Source organism: Stegostoma tigrinum, chromosome 7 (assembly GCF_030684315.1).
Source record: "Stegostoma tigrinum isolate sSteTig4 chromosome 7, sSteTig4.hap1, whole genome shotgun sequence".
NCBI lineage: Eukaryota > Metazoa > Chordata > Chondrichthyes > Orectolobiformes > Stegostomatidae > Stegostoma > Stegostoma tigrinum.
The window spans coordinates 54,061,964-54,084,414 of NC_081360.1; the positions used below are offsets into that span (position 1 = coordinate 54,061,964).

Here is a 22,451-nt window from a genome sequence, read left to right on the forward strand (position 1 = left end):
ATTCTCCAGCATCTGCAGTTCCTATTATCTCTGACCTAAACTATTCTAATTTGATTTGACAACACTTGGCCCATAACCCTTGTAGGCCCTGGCATCACAGCTGTCACAGCTGTTCATCTAAATACTACTTAAGTGTTATGAGGCTATCTGCCTCTCCCAGTCCAACAGGCAGTAAGTTCCAGATTCCCTCCACACTCTGACAAATAATTTCCCCACATCCACTCTGAACCTCTTGCCCCTTACTTTAAGTCTCTGCCCCCTGCTCATTTATCACTCGCAAAGGGAAAAGTTTCTTCCTGTCTGTTTTATGCATCTCAGTCATGACCCCTCTCCATCTCCTGTGATCCAAGTAAACCACCACACTCTGTCCAATCTCCCTTCATAACTAAAACTGTCCAGCTCATGCAATATCCTGGTAAATCTCCTCTATACCTTCTCCATTTGAATCTCACCCCTCCTACAATGTGGATTCCAGTTCTGCACCTGGTACTCAAGCGAAGGCTTAGCCAACTTTTTATACAGTTCAGCATAACCTTCCGGCTCTTAAAACTCTGTGTCTCGGGTTGTAAAGGCAAGTGCCCCCTATGCCTCCTGAACCACTTCATCTACATGACCCATTTTGTTAAGGGACCAGTGGATGTGCACACCAAGGTCACTGTGATGCTCAGTGCTTCTCAGGTTCCTACCGTTCATCATCCAGCAATCTCTATTTTTGTTTGTCTCAAGCCTGTCAGAACTCTGAGTTCTGAGGAAGTGTCACCAGGCCTGAAACATTAACTCTGATTTCTCTTCACAGATGCTACCAGACCTGCAGTGTTTTTCCAGCAATTTCTGCTTTCGTTTCTGATTTACAGCATCCATAGTTCTTTCAGTTTTTGATAGTGATGCTTTTATTAATTATGTCCCATTTTGAATTTGTAGATCTTCTCAACGTTTGTTCTCTCTTTAAGGGGCAAAGGCTGCAAAGATCCTCTGTTTTCATGCATATGAATTTTAAGAACACAACTAATCAGCTGGGCTATGTTGTTCATATTGATGCATAAATTAAACTGCAATGAGAAGCATTCACAATCCTTCAGATCCTGCTGTAGTGGCTGAAAGACATCCTCAGTTAAAGATTGCACTCAGTATGCCACTGTAGAAGCATTAAGTGACATACTCTGGATTTCTGTGATTACTTCTTTGTCTTCAAATACAGAGTCAATAACTGCAACCATTGCTTGTTTAATTATTTTGCTATCGGCAAATGATTTGTTGTATTTTGCTGGAGCTTGGCAAGCGCGAACTGATGCTTCATTAAAGGACTTACCTTTTGCTACTTGTTCAAAAAAGGTTGACCTTTGATCTCTCAAAATGGCTTTTGGCTCACCACCTTTTTTTGTTTAAAGCATGTTGTTCAAGGACATTTAGTGTACATGGTTGTGTGGTGTTATTTCTGAATTCCCCTTCTTACATATCATTATTCTTTAGTGACATGTAAGGCAAACATTTTTTACAATTATGAACAGGAATTCGTCTTTCCCCTTCTGTGTGGAAGTTGTACATTTTTTGATTTCTTTTTAAGATGGTCCAGATTCATAAATACAGTGGATGTCTAAACAGACTTGGGGTTCAGGTGCATAGACCTTTAAAATGTCACAAACAGGTGCAGAATGTAATCAAGGTAGCTAATGGAATGTCAGCCTTTATATCGAGAGGACTAGAGTACAAGGGTGCAGACGTTATTGCTGCAGTTATACAGAACACTGCTCAGACTGCAGTTAGAGCACTGAGAACTGATCTGGGCTCTGCGCCTTAGGAAAGATGTATTGGCTTTGGCGAGAGTACAACGTAGACTTACAAGAATGATACCTGGACTTCAGGGGTTAAATTATTAGAAGGCATTATATAAATCCGGAACAAAACCAAAGTTGCTCAAAAGGTCACCTGACCCGAAACGTTAACTGTATTCTTTTCCTTCACAGCTGCTGCCAGACCTTTTTTCAGCAAATTTGTTTTTGTTCCTGATTTACAGCGCCCGCAGTTCTTTCGGGTTTTTGTTTTCTAAATTAGGCATGTCTCCTCTAGAATTTAGAAGGTTAAGAGGGGATTTGATCAAAGTCTTCAAGATATTAACTGGAAAAGACAGAATAGATAAAGATAAACCATTTCCTTTGGTTGGAGATTCTAGGACTAGGGTGCATAATCTTCGAATTAGGGCCAGACCATTCAGGAAAGATGTTAGGAAGCACACAGAAGGTCGTAGATATATAGAACTCTCTCTCCCACAAACTGCAGTTGATGCTGGATCAGTTGTTAATTTTAAATCTGCGATAGATAAATTTTTGTTAAGCAAAGGTATTAAGGGATATGGGCTAAAGGCAGAGTACATGGAATTAGGTTCAAGGGGTGTGAGTATCCTATCATTCATCATTGTTGCTTCACATTGTAGTTTGTGTTGTCATTCTGCTGCTGGTCTTGCTGTCGTTTGGTCCCTCAAACTTTTCCTTTGGGGCATAATGTTGCAGGCTGCTTTCAAGTGTGGACGCGTTGCTCAGATATTGGATGTGCGGTGCAACAGCATTTCCATAATTTTAAGTTGTTCTGCCCAGACCTGTTGGATAAACAGCTGACGGAAAGAAAAAAAGCCTGCAAGTCTGCAGAGAATGGGCAGAGGAACCGGACTAGCTGAGCTGCTTTTGCTGAGAATCCATATCAATGCAATGAGCAGAATAACCACCTATGTTTCTAGTACTGTAACATAATGTCTTCACATCAGTTTTTAGAATATTTCTCATTCATTTGTTTAAATTACCGCTACAAAACATACTTTACTATGCGATGATAGTTAGAACATTTCGGCTAAACTGAAATACAATGTGATAGTTTGGCGGAGCCTGTTAATGGCATGTATGTTGTTTTGGTTGCATGGCTTCAGAAAGCAGAAATCATGCAGTGGCATGACAATCTGCATATGTGTGGTGTGGGAACACACGAGTGATGTGATCCACTGTCTCAGGCTCAGCAATTGACCATTTGATTATGATCTGTGTGCCAGAGACTGCAAGAAATTTTCTTATCCTTATTGAGCTCTGGAAGTTTTCTGTCTGCCGTTGAGTTGGTCAAGTTTTGAATATGTTGGGGATTTTTGGTTTCCTTGAGCTGTGAACCACAGAGGACCGATGAGGTCTAGGCAAAATTCATTACATGTTGAACTAAGCAGTCTGGCAGATGAGCTCTTTAAAGTTTGGCAGTAGTGATCTAAGTGAGCATGACTGTCATGGTAATAGCTTGATCCTGCTTAGTGTTGTGTTATGTTTTTCAAATGTTCTACGGAAATGTGATTTCAATTAAGGTAAATTTAGCCAAGTTACACAACCTGGATCAAAGTGATTATTCTCTCATTCAGTTGTACAGTTTTGTATCACTGATGTTCTCTGGTTAGTCAGCATTTTGCTTCCCCCAGATTATAGTTTAGCTGCCTACTGATGCATTGCTTGCATTTTTGTTGTCAATATGTTAATTGCACAACATAATAAGAGACTCAGTCTCTGGACCTCATACAATTGACATTCAACTTAAACATCTTTTGGGTCTTGACCTGTTGTCTCTGATTTAGATCTTTCTGTTGAATCTTTGCATTTAGCTACCCATTCTTTTCATTTTCCATGGGATCCTCTCTCTATGGCCTAATCTCATCTAATCTGGAGAGAGCAGTTTTCTATGCAATAGCAGAAATTTGCATTTACTTTAGGCGATGCACATCTCACATCCAGCATCAGTGCTTCCAGGTTATATAGTAAGATCACTTTGAATCGAGAACGCTCTCAGTTAAAGTAGACACTGGTTTGAACACCTTGCATCCTCCAAAGTATCCTGCAGCTTGAAGTCAGTATGTCCGCAAACTGGTGGAAAGCTTTGTGCTTTGTTTGGAACCAAGGAAACAGTCTTCAGCAAGGTAAGTACAGATTGGGTAGGTGCTAGCAGCAAACAACAGCAATTTCTGGTTTACAGCCTGGGATAGGGGAGACCGTAGAAATCCTGTGCTTTTGTAGGACTCATAAGTGCAAAAATATGAATATTGAAAACATTTTCCTGGAACACCTAAGCAAGCAGCACAGTTGTGCCATGACCTCAAATAGTGGAACATATCAAAATTCTGTATCTGGGAAATAATGTTTTTATTAATCTGGAAAAATGAAAAGGAAAACATACAATATAACTTTGATACCATTTAAGGATATGCTATGATTTTACATTTAACTGAAATATATTTCTGAATCTTTTGAGGGGGTGGGAGAACGGTACTTTTGTTGACCAAAGACTTTGATTTCTTAAGGTAAGTATAATCTATTGCATCAGATAAATTAGGACAGTAAATAATGTGTACTCTTCCATTCTCTCATTAAAAGCCTAATAACAATTTCCCACGTACAAGAAAATTGTGTTAATATGATGACAACCTAACATTTGAGTTAGAAAGATATATGTGTATTTTTATAACTGCCAACGTGCATCTCAAGTGATGCTTTCCTGATGGCAGGGTAAGTAAAGTGCATCACTAAACACAGGTGCAGAACAATCTGTGGAGGACAGGGATGTGGTGATAAAGGGAACAGTTAAATGGCATGGTCCATATTGGAACCAATGACCTTAACACTAGAAAAAGGCTCTTGTGGAACAGTCCCTACCTCTGAGCTGAAAGATCTGGATTCAAATCCCACCTCTGCTAGAGTCATAACACTTTGAGGTTGGTTAAAAATATTTAATTGTGCATCTCTTGCAGTACCTTTTTGCTACACTGAATTGGACCTGCCCTAATAATACCATCCACACTGTCCGCTACCGTGATTGAAATTGCAAAATTCTGTCAGTGTTCTGGTTTGGGGAAGTTTTTGCACACATTTACATTTTCTTAGGTGAAAAGTCACTAGCATACTGAAGTTTTTGCACACATTTACATTTTCTTAGGTGAAAAGTCACTAGCATACTGAAGTTTTTGTTTCATTTTAAAAATTGGTTAACAAGGAGACTGATTGGTGAACGTGTTAATCTGTTCAATAGTTCAGTATAAATTTTAAAAACCATCTTGACTTACTTTTATTCTGGTCAACCTGTTCAAAGATACTGAAGAACAACTCCAGAGCAGGTGAAACTTACAGCTGGAACTCCTGGTCCAGACTTAGGGACACCACCACTGCAGCGCTGAACACATTTTTGCATGTATATGTCAGCTTTCAGCGATACTATTAAACTGGAACCAAGTTACCAGTCTCAAATGTACCAACAAAGTTTTTATGGAAAGAAAAACAATTGCACTGTCAATGAAAGCCCTACGTTGATGATTTTGCAAGTGAGTTTTAGTTGAAACTTGACCTAACCAGCTCAATTTCAAATGCATTTTGGATGCTATTTCCTGGCTTTGCCCAAAGCACGGGTGGGGGAAAAGAATGTCCTTTTGTGTTTCGGGACTCTTCCAAAATATTGTACTTGAAGGATGCAAGATAATTTTCAACTAAATTTTATACCATGGTTCCTATTTGTGTGACAGTGTTATGTATCTGCAACATAGTAGTTCTACATTTCAGTTCATTCATATATTTTCTTAAGTTATTAACTTTAAAAGATTTCTGTCATGTTTGTTTATTCTGTTACTTCAATATCTTGGTGTATAAAGCAACTTGTCAATCTTGTCAGTTTCTTTCCCATTTCTTTGATGTCAGGAGATTCATTTTTGATTGTTTAGTCGTCATACTGTACTCCAGTTTTCTGGTCCGAAGGAAACGTAGACACTTTTGCTGCAAATTATGCACAGAATAAGTAATCAAATGCAAAGCTTGGTGTCTGTAAAGAGACAGTATCAAACTAGAAGACCCTTTAACAGCTGGGGAAAGGAGGGTTGCCGTTTTCCAGCATTTATAAAACAATAGCTTAACTGTGTTTTTGTACATAGTTTCCCCACACTCCCATGTTCCATTACTCACAGTTCTCTAGAACTATCACATACTGGCTGAGGCTTCTAGTGGGTGGAGTAAGTTTGGTCTGAAAGCCTCCTGAGAATAATTAGTTTATGTAGGATGTAAGAAATTTAGTAAGGCAGGAAAGGGGAGCCATGACAACAAACACAGTTTGTACACTTGCCATGAGGTTTTTTTTCTGTCAGCAAATCCTTTGCTGTGGGATGCAACAAGTCTTTTTTTCAGTTACATTCTGAATGTCTCTTCCAGGAAATACTGCACATCAATTTCAGCTGAAATGCCTTTTCTTTTTAAGCTCAAACTTGTGTAAAGTCAATAGAAGAAAGAGAAGCACTTTCTTATTTACAAGTGCAAATTAGCAAATCATTTATCACCATGATCAAGCCTTCGTTTATGGCTTTTCCTCATAACTTCCGTGTTGAAATTCAAGTCACTTTATTCCTGCATAGGCATCTAGCTTGCTGCATTAAGATGACATGTTATTTATTTTATGCACATCTACTGATTTAAACTTTATTTATTTGAGGTTTTGTGTAATATTTTGATAACTGTAACAAAATAAACAATCTTAAACATATCTCCAGTACAATGTTGATTCATTTTAAGTCTCAAGGTACACTATGTCTGCAATACTTGATGCTTTAGGCATAGATGTGTATGCAGATATTTATTACTGCATTTGTAATTCAAGTAAACGGTTATGATTGCAAAATAGAGTCCAGTATTGAGCAAAAACTTGCATTTACATAGAATTCACCGCTCTCTGAGGAGACTTGCATGATTGGGTGGTAGGTAGAAAGAGTAGGCTTTTGGCTTCTTAGCAAACAGAACTAAACTCTGTAAAGCTGGCCATAATCTCTGACTTATTAAGATAACATTCACATCTGGCTCTAAATGTAATAGCGCAGTGGAGCAACTCATTGCATCTGAAGATTTATTGGATAATGAAGGAGCAATATGTTTAGAAGGACAGCACCATACTGTAAGCTATGTGTAAAGTAAATGTTGTTGAAGCTAATTTTGAATGGAAGACTTTGTATACATATATGCATTTTATTGTATGGAAATTAATTAAGATAGAAGCCTTAGAGCAGAGATGAACAGATGCACTTGAGTCGTTCCAAAATCACTTCCAAAAGATGGGTGTGTAACTGTATTTTGTAAAGCATGTGATATTCCATGTGTTACCTTGAACTCTCCCAAGAATATCAGAACAAGAAATCACAAGTCAGATTGTTCTTCCCCATTGAATTTTTTCTAATTTAGGAACTGAAATCAAATCATGTAAATCCTTGATGTGTGAAAAATAATACAAAACTTGCTGGAAAAACCCAGCAGGTCTGGCAGCATCTATGAAGGGAAAAGCGGAGTTAAGGCTTCGGGCCTGGTGACCCTTCCTCAGAAGTCTTCCGTTCTGAGGAAAGGTCACCGGACCGGAAAAGTTAACTCTGTTTTTCTCTTAATAGGTGCTGCCAGACTTTCGGGGCTTTTCAAGCAACTTCTGTTTTGTTCCTGATTTACAGCATCTGCAGTTCTTTTGGTTTTGATGCGATAACCTTGCCTCCTCAAATCAGTAACTCATGCAATTAATTATTTTTGTTGGCATGCCTGATTTTGTGCCACAACTTATACAAATGTAGGCGAGATGTTGTTTGTATACATGAACTACACAAACCCAGTTAAACCCCATTCAATCACATGTTAATCTTTTGTTACAGCCTGTGCATTTTGTGAAGGCCCCCAATCTCAGGATGAACCGATTTTTTTTGTTTTAACCACTTGTATTTAATGTCAAGGCTGTTTAGCCCCAGGCTGTGAGTAGGCACAAGCTTAAACTTGGCATAGAAAGCGCCTTCTATACTGTCATGGGTAAAAGTGGGGAAGTTATTTTTAGAAAAAAAGTAGAGGAGAGAAAACACACACTTTAAATCTTTCCACTAAGGTATCCTTATCATTGTAGTCAGAATCATTCTTTGACATTCTTAGTTCCATGTCGATGGTCCTTGTGACGATCCTTTCAGAATTTCAGCTAGGGGCTTACCTGAAATGCACTTAATGCAGTTCAGCAGGTAATGTGACTGAGCCATTTCAGGTTGAAAGGTGTGAGAAGGTAGAAAGAAACAAGCTAATAATTGGGTTGACAATGAGGATCCATTAGTGTTCGAAAAAGAATTAAATGGGTTTTTATTGAAACAAGAAAGTGGGCTCAGAATACCTTTTTTGCTTACGCCCTTGACCGTGTCTCCCGCATTTCTTGCAACTCATCCCTGACAACCCACCCCCACAAAAAACGCCAAAAGAGAATCCCCCTAGTCCTCACATACCACCCCACCAACCTCCGGATAACCTCAACTTCCCCCCGCGGTGGTCGAGAACACCCTTGACAATGTCTCCGGCATTTCCTGCAACTCATCCCACACATCCCGCCCCTGCAATAACTGCCAAAAGAGAATCCCCCTAGTCCTCACATACCACCCCACCAACCTCCGGATTCAACGCATCATCCTCCGACACTTCCGCAATCTACAATCCGACCCCACCGGTAACATTTTTCCATTCCCAGCCTTGTCTGCTTTCCGGAGAGACCACTTTCTCCGCGACTCCCTTGTCCGCTTCACACTCCCCTCCAACCCCACCACACCTGGCACCTTCCCCTGCAACCGCAGGAAGTGCTACACTTGTCCCCACACCTCCTCCCTCACCCCCATCCCAGGCCCCAAGGTGACTTTCCACAGCAAGCAGATGTTCACCTGAACATCTGCCAATGTGGTATACTGTATCCATTGTACCCGGTGTGGCTACCTCTACATTGGGGAAACCAAGCGGAGGCTTGGGGACTGCTTTGCAGAACACCTTCGCTCGGTTCGCAATAAACAACTGCACCTCCCAGTCGCGAACCATTTTAACTCCTCCTCCCATTCCTTAGACGACATGTCCATCATGGGCCTCCTGCATTGCCACAGTGATGCTACCCGTAGGTTGCAGGAACATCAACTCATATTCCGCTTGGGAATCGTGCAGCCCAATGGTATCAATGTGGATTTCACCAGGTTCAAAGTCTCCCCTCCCCCCACTGCATCCCAAAACCAGCCTAGCTCGTCCCTGCCTCCCTAACCTGTTCTTCCTCTCACCTATCCCCTCCTCCCACCTCTAGCCGTACTTCCATTTCCTACCTACTAACCTCATCCCACCCCCTTGACCTGTCCGTCCTCCCCAGACTGACCTACCCCTCCCTACCTCCCACCAATACTCTCCTCTCCACCTATCTTCTCCTCTATCCATCTTCGGTCCGCCTCCCCCTCTCTCTCTATTTATTTCAGAACCCTCACCCCATCCCCCTTTTCTAATGAAGGGTCTAGGCCCGAAACGTCAGCTTTTGTGCACCTGAGATGCTGCTTGGCCTGCTGTGTTCATCCAGCCCCACACTTTGTTATCTCAGATTCTCCAGCATCTGCAGTTCCCATTATCTCTGGAAGCAAATGTTCTTCTGAACTGAGACTGCGAAATTCACTCTGGGGTAGTGTCAACGTTATCGTGAGATTCTGTAGGCAAATGGCTGTCACCTTTATCGAACACAACCTTTTGAGAAATCATACGCTCCAAATATTGATGTGGTGTTTCAAGCTGAGAGAGCTCTGGCATTTGTGAACAAAATCTAAATGTAAGCCATTACCAATACAATTTACCCCTTTCACTTGCAACATGTTTGGACTCCTGCTGTCGTTTAAACTTGTGAGCAAGGTTTTTGCATTGGCTCCGAATATGCTGTCCAGTATAATACTACTTTGTGTTGTGTGGAATTTTTATAAATCCTTGAGGACTACTATAGTGTTGCAGTACTGTATTCAGAATATAGCCAGATGTATTAAAATGCTTATTCCAATAATAGAGTTGCATAATGTTCTTTGTCCCAAATACTTTTTTCAACTTCCCATTTTTAAACTTTTTGCTAAAAGTGTTTATGTACAAATAACATCGCGAAAGATGTTAGCGTTTGAGAGTTTTGTGTTAGCATTAAGCATTTTCAGGTTAAGAGTAACATGGTAAAATGCAGATTAAATTTTCTCCTGCATATCGCAGGAGATATATAAACTAAAGAGCGGAACAGACATTGCTGCTATAACGTGATGTTACTAAATTCGGATTTCCTTTCTACTTTATGTCCATGTCCACTAGATATTGAATGAAGGAAGTTAATTTTATTTTCACCAAACTTGGGGGGGGAGGTGGAAGCTCGCTGTATTGGGCACCTGCTTCAGTGTTCTGCCCAGTTTTCTCTTCCTTTTATTTGTCTAAATTGACAAGACATAAATAAAACAGATAACACTTTGAATGCACAGTTGTTCAGACATCATCAGTGAAGGTCATGTTTTTCATTTATGAAATTGAAGGCCAAAGAAAGCAGGTGTTTTATTAAGGTTGCAAAAAAGAGAAGTCTCAACAAAGAGAATAAACAGATATACTAGTTGTTGAGATGAAGACGCAAGAATGAATGACTTGCAAACTCTTTAATAAAAACAATTAGATCATATAAATGAGCATTAGTGAAATGTGAGGCAACGAAAATGGACAGACAGGTGTAAATAATTAGGAGAATGAGAACGACCCTCATAAACAAAATTGTGGAAAGGAGGGGAAATAGTCTGAATTTTAAGGAAAAAGAGTTATGCAACAATTATCTTGATTAACAGAATGTGCTCAGATTTTCTGTCAACATTGTGTTCTAATTTGAGCCTCCCTCCATTGGACACTGACAGAGCCAGGACAAACTCATAAGTGTTCATCTAATTGTAAGATAAACTGATGATTTCATGGAAGTCTGTGCTGACAAAAGTCAATGGTCTGACATTTAAATAGGTATTGGTATGTTAGTTAAATGGGAATAATGATTTTTATCCAAAATTTATAAGTGCACAATGATGCTATTGGAATGTGATGATAATTTGACCAATTATATTATGGTTAAATTCTCAAGATCATCTTTCGCATGAGAATCTTATAGTAGCAGTAAAAACAGTAAAATTTAATAGACTTTTAAATGAGTCTTGAAAGATGAATTTGTTTTCGCTCCTTTTCCTTTTCTTTAGTATCAGGGACTAGATTTTCCTTTTGGAAGTAACTTTTGAGAGTTGAGGCATTTCACAGTTCATAACTTGCACTCCTGACTGATGTGTGACTGTGCCTGGGATTTTTGTCTTGCAGTGCAGTTTTAAGTGTAAGCCAGTGGAGGAAGGGTGAGAATGCAGTGGCAGGCAAGAATGATGCAGTGTCAGCATCATGATTTCAAATATTTGCAGAGAAGTTGCAAAACCTCACCTCCTCAACTTCTAATCCATTTGCCCTGACACCGCATGATTTGTTATATCTCATCCATAGTCACTGCCTCAGTATTCACCATGTACATTCCTCCGATGCCATGTAAAATCGGTGGACAAACTTCTCACAGTCTAACAATAGCCCTAATCACATTCATTGATATTGAGAAGAAAATGCATTCTCATTTAAAGAAAATATTTATTTATAATCTCATTAGCTTGTGTCAACAGACCTGAAACCACATCAAAGGAAAAATCTGTTATTACAGTCTCCTAAAACTGTCATTTATTTTCAGATGAACAGAGCAATCATTGTACTGAAAACCACTGGCACTTGAAAATTAGCTAAGCACTCAAAGCTTCTAAAATAATCACGTGAACTGAGATAGAAAGAACAGAAGGCAAAGGAACAGAAGGGGAACATAGGGTTTTTATGTAGCTAGCGCTTCTCCTCCATGTAAATCACAGTACAAAGGATGATAGCATAGACTGACAGGCTATTTGGTAGCATATTTCACTGCATCATTGTACTCTGTCCATTCAAAATCTGTTGTCATGTATGTGACAAATTATAATGTTGGTGAATGTAAGGGCTAACCTCGCACTGTAGAATACATCCCTGTGCTGAGTGGTTGCATTACAAAGACATCTATACTATCATATAGCATCTGATAGTGACAATTGAAGGGTGGGAACACATCTTCCACTTGCTGACTGTTCCTGACTGCACTGCAGGTTTCCCATTATCTTTATAATTCTCGATTCTGGTGTGCCTTTAATGGTCTTTCCAAACTTTGCATCATTTGAAAATAGAGTGGAGGAGAAAATCTGCTTTCCATCTCCAAATTGACCTCCGGGGCAAATGCTGGTTTGATACATGATGAATTCTTAACCATCAAAATGTTTTGCGGGGAAAATCAAAGTTGGATGTTCCCACATCGAAAGTCGACTCCCTAGTCTGATAAAAATTCAACCCCTGCTATGCATTCAATGTGGCCAATGCAGAAGGTTTCAGAAATTACTCCATGGCAAGTAAAATTTACTTAAACTTAATTTTTGGAGGAATTATTTGTGTAAGACCAGAAGACATAGAAGCAAAAGCAGGCCATTCAACCCATTAAATCTGTTCTGCTGTTCCAAGTCACCAGAGTCTTACCAGACCATAGAGAGAGACATCCAGTGGTGATTTAACCTGAGATCCTCAATTTATTTTCCTGCCTTTTCCGTACAAACGTATTAATTACTGATTTTAAAAATGTCTATCTCATCCTTGAATATCCTCAATAACCTACCCTTGACAGCTCTCTGGAGTAAAGAATTCCACAGATTACCTACCCCCTTCAAGTAGAGATTCTTTTTCATCTGCCTACAACTCAGAAACTCAACTGGACTCACCACATTAACACAGTGGCTACAAGAGTGGGCCAGAAGCTAGGAATACTGTGGCAAGTAACTCACCTCCTTACTCCCAAAAGCCTATGCACCATCTACAAGGCACATGTCAGGAGTGTGATGGAGTATTCCCCACTTCCCTGGATGAGTGCAGCCCCAACAACACTCAAGAAGCTTGACACCATCCAGAACAAAGCAGCCCACTTGATTGGCACTACATCTACAAGCATTCACTCCCTCCACCACCAACACTCAGTAGCTGCAGTGTGTACTATTTACACGGTGCACTGAAGAAATTCACCAAAGATCCTTGGACAGCACCTTCCAAACCTACAACCACTTCCATCTAGAAGGACAAGGGCATCAGATATACGGAAACACCACCACTTCCAAGTTCCCCTCCAAGTCATTAGTCGTCCTGACTTGGAAATAATTCGCTGTTCCTTCACTGTTGCTGGGCCGAACTCTGGGAATTCCCTCCCTAATAGCATTGTGGGTTAACCCACAGAAGGAGGAATGCAGCAGTTCAAGAAGGTAGCTCATCACCACCTTCTCAAGGGCAACTAGGGATGGGCAATAAATGCTGGCCAGCCAACGATGCCCACATTCCACAAAATGAATATTAAAAAAATGGCACCCCTTATTTTGAAATTATGCCCTCTCGTCTTAGATCCTCCCATAAGAGGAAGCAACCTTTCCAGATCAACAATGTCAAATCCATTAAGAATCTTCTATGTTTCAATAAAGTCACACTTCACTCCTCTAAATTCCAATGAACACAGGCGCAACCTACTTGACCTGTCATAATAAGACCATCTGTCCATACACAGGATCAGCTGAGTGAACCTTCTCTTGACTGCCTCCAATGCCACTATGTCTTTCCTTAAATAAGCGGCCCTAACTATTCATAGTAATTCACCTTTTGTTCTGACTAGTGCCTTGTAAAGTTTCAGCAAAATGTCTCTTCTTTTATATTTCATTCTGTTTGAAATAAAGGCCAACGTTCCATTTGCCTTTCCTCTTGTCGTTGAACTTGGAGCTTCATGTATGAGGACTCCTACATTGGCCTGTAGTGCGCCGTAATATTCTATTCTGTAATTTTCAGTAAGCTTTCTCCATATAAATGCTATTCTGTTCCTCTATTCTTCCTGCCAAAGTGCATAACCTCTCACTTTCCCATATTACATTCCATCCACCAAGTATTTGCTTGCTCACATAACTTGTTTCAGTCCGTCTGAAGACACTTTCTGTTACCCTCACTTCTTGCTTTCCCATCTATTATTCTGTCATCTGCATATATGGCTAGAGTACATTCGCTTCCCTCATCCACATCCCCAATATATGTTGTGAATAATTGCGACTCATGACTGATCCCTGTGGCACAGCACAGATCCATTTTCAAATTGAGATGATATAATTAGCCACTTTTCAATCCTCTGAAACTTTTCCAGAATCCAGCATTCTTGGAAGGTTACTACCAGTGCATCCACTTTCTCTGTCCCTTCTCGGTACTTCTTTCAATATTAGGATGAATCCAATCAGGTCAAGCAGATGTACCAGTCTTCAGTCCCATTCGGTTCCCTCGCACATTGTTTCATAACGGTTATTGTGTTTATTTCCTCTCTTCCCTTTGTCCCTAGATTAGTTAGTCATTTTGGAATGATGTTTGTGTCTTCTTCTACTAAGAAGACAGATGCAACGTAGTTATTCAACTCCTCTGCCATTTTCTGGTTCCCTATTTTCATTTCCCCAATCTTTTTCTGTAATAGGCCTATGTTCACTTTGCACCCCCTCCCAGCCCCCGGGCTGCTGATTTGTATGATGGGCATGATCAGGAGCCAGTGTCTGTAACTGAGAGAGGGCAAAGCCAGCATTAGTTTTTGTTTGCTTTCGAGATGTACATGTCTTATAAAAGGAAAAAAATTAAACAACCTGAAGGCATTCCCTAAAAACACAGTATCTTTGGTGCTGCCTTGGAGTTTAGACGCTGCTTTTTCTCACTCACCAATGACACTTGTAGAATTCCTGTTGTTTGTCCATGTTTGTGAACCAAGACATAATCTGAGTGGTCCTGGCAGAACCCAAATTGGGCATCAGTGCGCTGGTTATTGTTATAGAGTTATAGAGCTGTACAGCATAGAAACAGAGCCTTCGGCCCACCTTGTCCATGCTGAGCAGATATCCTAAATAAATCTAGACCCATTTGCCCATATCCCTCTGAACCTTTCCTATTCACATACCTATCTAGATGCCTTTTAAATGTTGTAATTGTACCAGCCTCCACCACTTGCTGTGTCAGCTCATTCCATACATGCACCATGCGTGAAAAAGTTGCACCTTAGATTAGATTAGATTAGGTTACCTACAGTGTGGAAACAGGCCCTTTCGGTCCCTCTTAAAACTTAAAGCTATGCCCTCTAGTTTTGGACTCACCCCAACCCCAGGGAAAAGACCTTGACTATTCATCCTGTCCATGCCGCTCATGATTTTATAAACTTCAGTAAGATCACATCTCAGCCTCCAACACTCCAGGGAAAACCACTGCAGCCTATTCAGCCTCTACCTATGGCACAAACTCTCCAACCCTGGCAGCATCCTTGTAAATGTTTTCTGTATCCTTTGAAGATTCACAACACCCTCCCTATAGCAGGGAGACCAGAATTGCACGCAATATTCCGAAAGTGCCGAACCAATGTCCTGTGCAGCTGCAACATGACCTCCCAACTCCTGTACTCAATGCACTGACCAACAAAGGGAAGCGTACCAAATACCTTTTTCACTATCCTGTCTACCTGGAACTTTCACAGAACTATGAATCTGCACTCCAAGGTCTCTTTGTTCAGCAACACTTTTGTTCAGCAACACTCCCCAAGACCTTATCATCAAGTATATAAGCCCTGCCCTAATTTGCCTTTCCAAAATGCTGCACCTCACATTTATCTAAGTTAAACTCCACCTGCCACTCCTCATCCCACTGGCCAGTCTCATCAAGGGACTGTTGTACTCTGAATAAGTGCCCCTTGATAGCACTGTCAAGAACACCTTCCATCATTTGATGATTGAGTGTAGACTGATGGAACAGTAATTGGCCAGGTTAGACTTGTTCTGCTTTTTGTTGATAGGAGATATCTGTTGTCATTTGCCACATTTCCAAGTAGATGCCACTGGAGTAATTGTACTGGAACAGCTTGGCTACACACACAACTAGTTCTGGAGCTCAAGCTGGGATAAGAGAGGCCTGCAATGCTGGGGATCTCAAGAAAGGGTTGGGCTTGATTATCTACTGGACACCTCGCTGAAGATGCAAATTCTTCATTTTTTTTTGCACTGTTCTGCTGGGCACCCCTATCATTGAGTGCGGCAATATTTTTGGGGCATCTTCATTCAATGAGTTGTTTAATTATTTACCAACATTGATAACTAGATATGGTAGAATTTAGATCCTATCTGTTTGTAGTTGATTATTCATCTCCATCACATTGACTACTTGTGTGCCAAGCTACATAAGTACCAAGTGTTGTGGCTTCACCAGGTTGACACCTTAGTTTTAGCTTTGTCTGCTGTTGTTCCAGGTGCTGTTTCACAACAATCGTTCCATCATTACACTCACATTTTGTTTTTGGAGTGTTATCAGATTCCACCATCTGCCATGAAGGGATTTGAACCCATGTCTCCGGGGTATTACCCTGGGTATCGAAGCGACTAGTTCAGCGGTAATACTATTGCACCACTGCCCCTTTCTTCAAATAAGATGGAAGAGTTCATCCATAACATGAGACAATAGAGAAAGGAGATAAAGAAGCTGAAAAATGTTTGGTATGTTTATCCCTCCAGCTCCGACTGTTTGACCACTTGCTTTGCTTTTTAACTTGTCAGAATGTAAGTTACCTCAGGTCTCTTAGGGAGTGGAATTCTCCCACCTTCATGTTGTTTTAAAAGGAGTAAGCTAAAAGGGTCACTGTTTTTTCTGGTGTGCTTCGAAGGAAGCGTGTTTCCTGGAATGGGCTACTTTGTAGATGGATATTTTTGAGTATGACTCTTAAGAGATTCCTGATGTGTGCATTCTAGAAAAGCGGTTTGCTTGTTATTGGCATAATGTTAATTTGCAAACTTCTTTATTGCAATGTAAACTCTGCAATAATGCCACATTTCTGGATTAGAGCCTCAAATCACTTCAGTTTTAGTAGTGTTGAAACATAACATTAGAAATTGCAACCTGTTTAAAATTATGACTTTACTTTTGGCGGATGCTAATTCTTTTTCGCCCAACCATTGTTCTCTAATGTTACAGTAGCCAACTGACCTACTCTGGGACCAGCTGGCAACCAGAGCATAACAGTTTCCCAGGTTAACTTGGCTTTTTGTTATTTCCTTTGTTGTAACTTATTATCATCTCTACTCCTGTGCCAACCCCCACCCCCACAACCACCCAGCTTCATGGTATATCATGACAGCACAACTGAGTAAAGGAATCTAAAATGGATAGCATTATCATTTTGCTTTGCTTTAACTGTGAGCCTTGGTGGTTAGCTTTGAGATTTTTCGACTGCTGTGAAAACAAATGTTAATGCAGCCTTCTAAGCATTACATCACAGTCTCATGGCACAAAACCTGAAAATGATTGAGCAATGAAATTAGCTGCCTAACACTTGCCATTTTATAAATATGTAGGAATCGAAATGAATTTTTCATCATCCTTCATTCTGTTTCCCCAAATGTTGTATCACTGGTGTTTTTTTTTGGATTGTGAGTCGGAAAAATTGATTTCTTCCTTCTTTTAGTTGTCAGATCTTACATGGCCAGGAATGTGAAGAGTTAATATTGCTTTCATCTCGGAGTTTGCACATTCAAATGGTGAAGGTGGTGAGCAGAATCCCTGGTGAGGAAAACGTGCTGACTGGATGGTGAATGGAGCTTGATAAGGCTCTTGCTTCTGCTGTGTATGCGAATGAGTGAAATTGCCACATTTGTTGCCTTGATTCTGGCTAAATTAATGGTAAACATCTTCACTAAAATATATTTTAATCCACACAATGGGACTACTTTATTTCCAGATCATGTTTTGAAAGCAAATCTAATGGATCTTTGTAGCCTTACACATTTTTAATAAATAAAACTGAGATAACTATCAGTCACAAATATTGCTTCTGCCAGTCATTCTGTGGATTGCTACGCTCACATGCTTCCGATTTGATTTAGAATTAGTGGCAATACAGAATTGTTTAGATGCCTTGGGGGTATCTTGCTATTTTGTGATAATTAGCCATTAGATTTAAATTGCATATTCCCAGCTTTCCAATAGAAATTTGAAGCGATGCTGTTATTCCCTTAATGTCATTAATAATGTCGTTGGTATGAACCTGTGTTTTCAGGGAGGAGGGACTACAGCTTTATGCCGTGTGAATGTGAATGAAGTAGGAAGGTATTTCCATTTCATACATCTGGAAGAAATAGAAGGAAAGAGGGTTCAGTAATAGACATATTTTCCTCAGGCCTGTTGAGTGAAACAAAAACTCTGGAAAGCACTGATGTGAGAGTTTTATATAATAATATTTGTGTTATGCGTTATCAAACTGAATTAATAATTCAGAACAATGGATTTGTTGTGTAGTCTTCTCCCTTCATGCTTTGAGGGCAGTAAGAATCAACACACTGTTGTGGTGCTGGAGTAGATAAGAAAGGGGACAGGGGTGGTAGGATATCTGATTGATGTTATTCAACCATTTGTGTTTTATAGCAATGAGCTACTTACATGCTTGCTTCTGATATCGGCCCTGTAAAAATCACAGATGTTCAGTCTTATTTCACAAGTTGCTATGGTGGTATTGTGAAAACAGGGAGCCAGTGGTGAAGCCTGGACTCCAATGCAAGTGAGCTTTGGAAATTGCAGTTTTGGATGTCATATCAGGTTCCTGAGGCCTATGGAGCAGTTTCAGATTTTCAAAGGAATGGAGGGACGGGGACTGCAACAGTTAAAGAAAGCAGCTCAACACCACCTTCTTGAGGATAGTCAGGAATTAGTGATAACTGCTGGCAAAACCAGTTATGTACACTTGTTGTGAAAGAATAAAAGTAGCAAAACTATTTAAAATGTTTTCGAGTTGGAATTTCCAAAAAAATTCAAATAGATTAATCTTACATTTGACATAAAGCAAGTTAAAATTTAAACTATCTTGTCAGACCAGATCTGTGAAATGTGAAATTAAAATGGTGAGTAAGTAAAAATCAGTATTCACAGTATCCCAGTGAGCATTCAGAAGAGCAAGCAAAAACAGTCAGTGAACAAACTAGCTGAGGAACTAGCTCTGTTATATCAAATAATCTAAGGCAGAGTCGTATAATACATTTCAATAGGTGTTAGAATACCCTGAAAATGTGTTAACAGAAAAACTGTCATTGAACTCACCAGAGAGCACATCAAAGCAAATACAGAAGAGAGAGATCCTATACATTTCGGCACTCAGGTCATCTAATCTCATTAAAACCTTGTCTTTTTTATAAAGCATTTTCATTCCAAGCTTTTGAAGATCTGGCCTTAAACCTCCTTCAAGCATGCTTTGAAAAAGACTATCTCAATCACTGCTCACATCCTAGTGGTGGAATCTCTGTCCCTGGGATGGCATGTCTGTTGTTTCTTCAGGCTACATTCCAGCTCTTTTGCAGGCAGCTCCAAGCTTTTCCAGCAGCACCAAGCTAATGCTGCTGTGGGGGGATTCCTTCACAACTCTCCCCTCTTTCTCAACATCCCTCAGCTACCAAATCACCCTCAATGAGTCCCCAGCTTCTCAAAGCCAATTGCAACGCGTAAGCTGTATGCAGACACTTTGCTTGATTTCCTCTGTCCAACACAGGGACAATTACTTTCTGCCCCATTTTCAGCTTCTGTGGGCTGCACACGAATGCTGACAGCCTGGACACTGCTAACAACTGCACTTCTGCTGCCTGTAGCATCATCTTGCTTCTAAGTACTTCGACTGACCAGCAGATCAAAGATAGTGAACTTCTGCTTTGACTAATTTCAAGCAGTCAGCTGTTGAACTGCTGTTCAGTGACCCATGAATGTCTTTGAACAAGCTATTGAAAATCTTGCAATTAGCCCTGGTCTTGTTCCTATGCAAGATTGAATCTAGCACCTATTGGAATATCCTGTGTCTATGTTACAGTTTTCAGCTAACTGAACCTGCACAGCTGCCAGCTTCAAATTCACATTTTATGACCACAACCAGTACAGACAAATACTTGGCAAATAAAGAATGTTTCTAAAATATATAATATGCTCTTCAGTATGCATTAATGCAGCTGTCCAGAGACTCCAAAATCATGGAGTCCATTTGGAACTATTGCAGTATAATATTTCACAAGCAGCTAAAGTGCTAGCTTCTTTCTTCATTCTGAAAATTGTAATACAAACTTGAACTTACACGTTGCTTTCCTCAGCTTCAGTAATAAAGCAGTAAAGCCATTTGAAAGTTGAACTTTGAACAAAGTAGAGAAGGCTGTGATTAAGTGGTCCTTTTTATGATAACACCTTTGGATTTTCAGTCAAAATTAATTGAAACTTAATTAATCATTTTGTGATGGAACACGATTTTCATATCTAGAGAAACCGCCAGGAAATTTGTACGGTAGTTTCCTGAGGTCATTCAACATTGACTTCACACGGTTCCTTGTACTTGTGTGAAGCTTTGGTTATGTAATGCAGGCAATTGTTCCTAAGACTAAACCTAAGCCTTAGTTGCCTGTATATCAACTGAGATTGTGATAATGTAACGGATAGCAAGGGACAAGCATTCCTCGGTTGAGTTCAGGTGAAGTTCCTACAGCTGTTTGTATCCAGTCCGCCAAAATAAATAAGGCATTATTTTTGAAATAAGATAATAAAGTGTGAAGCTGGATGAACACAGCAGGCCAAGCAGCATCTCAGGAGCACAAAAGCTGACGTTTCGGGCCTAGACCCTTCATCAGAGAGGGGGATGGGGTGAGGGTTCTGGAATAAAAAGGGAGAGAGGGGGAGGCGGACCGAAGATGGAGGGAAAAGAAGATAGGTGGAGAGAGTATAGGTGGGAAGGTAGGGAGGGGATAGGTCAGTCCAGGGAAGACGGACAGGTCAAGGAGGTGGGATGAGGTTAGTAGGTAGATGGGGGTGCGGCTTGGGGTGGGAGGAAGGGATGGGTGAGAGGAAGAACAGGTTAGGGAGGCAGAGACAGGTTGGACTGGTTTTGGGATGCAGTGGGTGGAGGGGAAGAGCTGGGCTGGTTGTGTGGTGCAGTGGGGGGAGGGGACAAACTGGGCTGGTTTTGGGATGTGGTGGGGGAAGGGGAGATTTTGAAGCTGGTGAAGTCCACATTGATACCATTAGGCTGCAGGGTTCCCAAGCGGAAAATGAGTTGCTGTACCTGCAACCTTCGGGTGGCATCATTGTGGCAGTGCAGGAGGCCCATGATGGACATGTCATCTAAAGAATGGGAGGGAGAGTGGAAATGGTTTGCGACTGGGAGGTGCAGTTGTTTATTGTGAACCGAGCGGAGGTGTTCTGCAAAGCGGTCCCCAAGCCTCCGCTTGGTTCCCCCAATGTAGAGGAAGCCACACCGGGTACAGTGGATGCAGTATACCACATTGGCAGATGTGCAGGTGAACCTCTGCTTAATGTGGAATGTCATCTTGGGGCCTGGGATAGGGGTGAAGGAGGAGGTGTGGGGGCAAGTGTAGCATTTCCTGCGGTTGCAGGGGAAGGTGCCGGGTGTGGTGGGGTTGGAGGGCAGTGTGGAGCGAACAAGGGAGTCACGGAGAGAGTGGTCTCTCCGGAAAGCAGACAGGGGTGGGGATGGAGAAATGTCTTGGGTGGTGGGGTCGGATTGTAGATGGCGGAAGTGTCGGAGGATGATGCGTTGTATCCGGAGGTTGGTGGGGTGGTGTGTGAGAACGAGGGGGATCCTCTTTGGGCGGTTGTGGCGGGGGCGGGGTGTGAGGGATGTGTTGCGGGAAATATGGGAGACGCGGTCAAGGGCGTTCTCGATCACTATGGGGGGAAAGTTGCGGTCCTTGAAGAACTTGGACATCTGGGATGTGCGGGAGTGGAATATCTTATCGTGGGAGCAGATGCGGCGGAGGCAGAGGAATTGGGAATAGGGGATGGAATTTTTACAGGAGGGTGGGTGGGAGGAGGTGTATTCTAGGTAATTTTTGAAATGTCTTTTTGAAATATGGTGGGCCAAGCAGATCAAATGACAGTGGGAGAACATTTCAGGTCATGGTCCTTGTAACACAAGGTTTAGAATGTCAGTAGAAAATGACATTAGTGATTCCAGAGTAAGAATAATCAGCTGGTGGAAAGTGGACCTCAATGGAAGAAGAAGAGAGTTGGGTCAGAGACTGGAGCAGAGGTTGCTGCTGTTTTTTTTTCCAGCCAATGACCATGGATCACCTTAAAACAGCAGATGATTTGGGCACATTCAGGGTATTTTTCCCTTTTGAGGCAATGGTAGGATAAACAAATCCAGAGATTCCTTGATGTCAAAGGAGAAAGAAATTAACTTAAAGAAGAAAAAGTGTTCTTAATACAGGTGTAATGTAGTAAACAGAGTTTGAGCACTAAGCTGAACACAGAAAAGAGGTGGAAAAGCAAATACAAGATGCAAAGAGGGATTATGAGACAGGAAAGCTAATGTAATGACATCACAAAGTCTTCTATAAGCGCACCAATAATAAATGGGCTAAGTGTGCTGTAAGTTACAGAAAATTTGATCGGGGACCAAAAAGGTGGTATACACTTTGAAACAAGAGGCAT

The 22,451-nt window shown here is 41.0% G+C and overlaps 1 protein-coding gene across 11 annotated transcripts in view; it reads left to right on the top strand.

The window, feature by feature from the left end:
* fmnl2a (formin-like 2a) overlaps positions 1 to 22,451 on the top strand; it is a 255,298-nt gene that overhangs the window by 101,866 nt on the left and 130,981 nt on the right. Inside the window, exon 1 of one of the 11 annotated variants that reach the window (XM_059647278.1) lies at positions 17,520 to 17,543. The exons of the other annotated variants lie outside the window; for them this stretch is intronic. The gene's annotated coding sequence lies outside the window, so the exon portion shown is untranslated. Of the gene's footprint in view, positions 1 to 17,519; positions 17,544 to 22,451 lie in introns of those variants that run through there. 11 annotated transcript variants of the gene reach the window in all.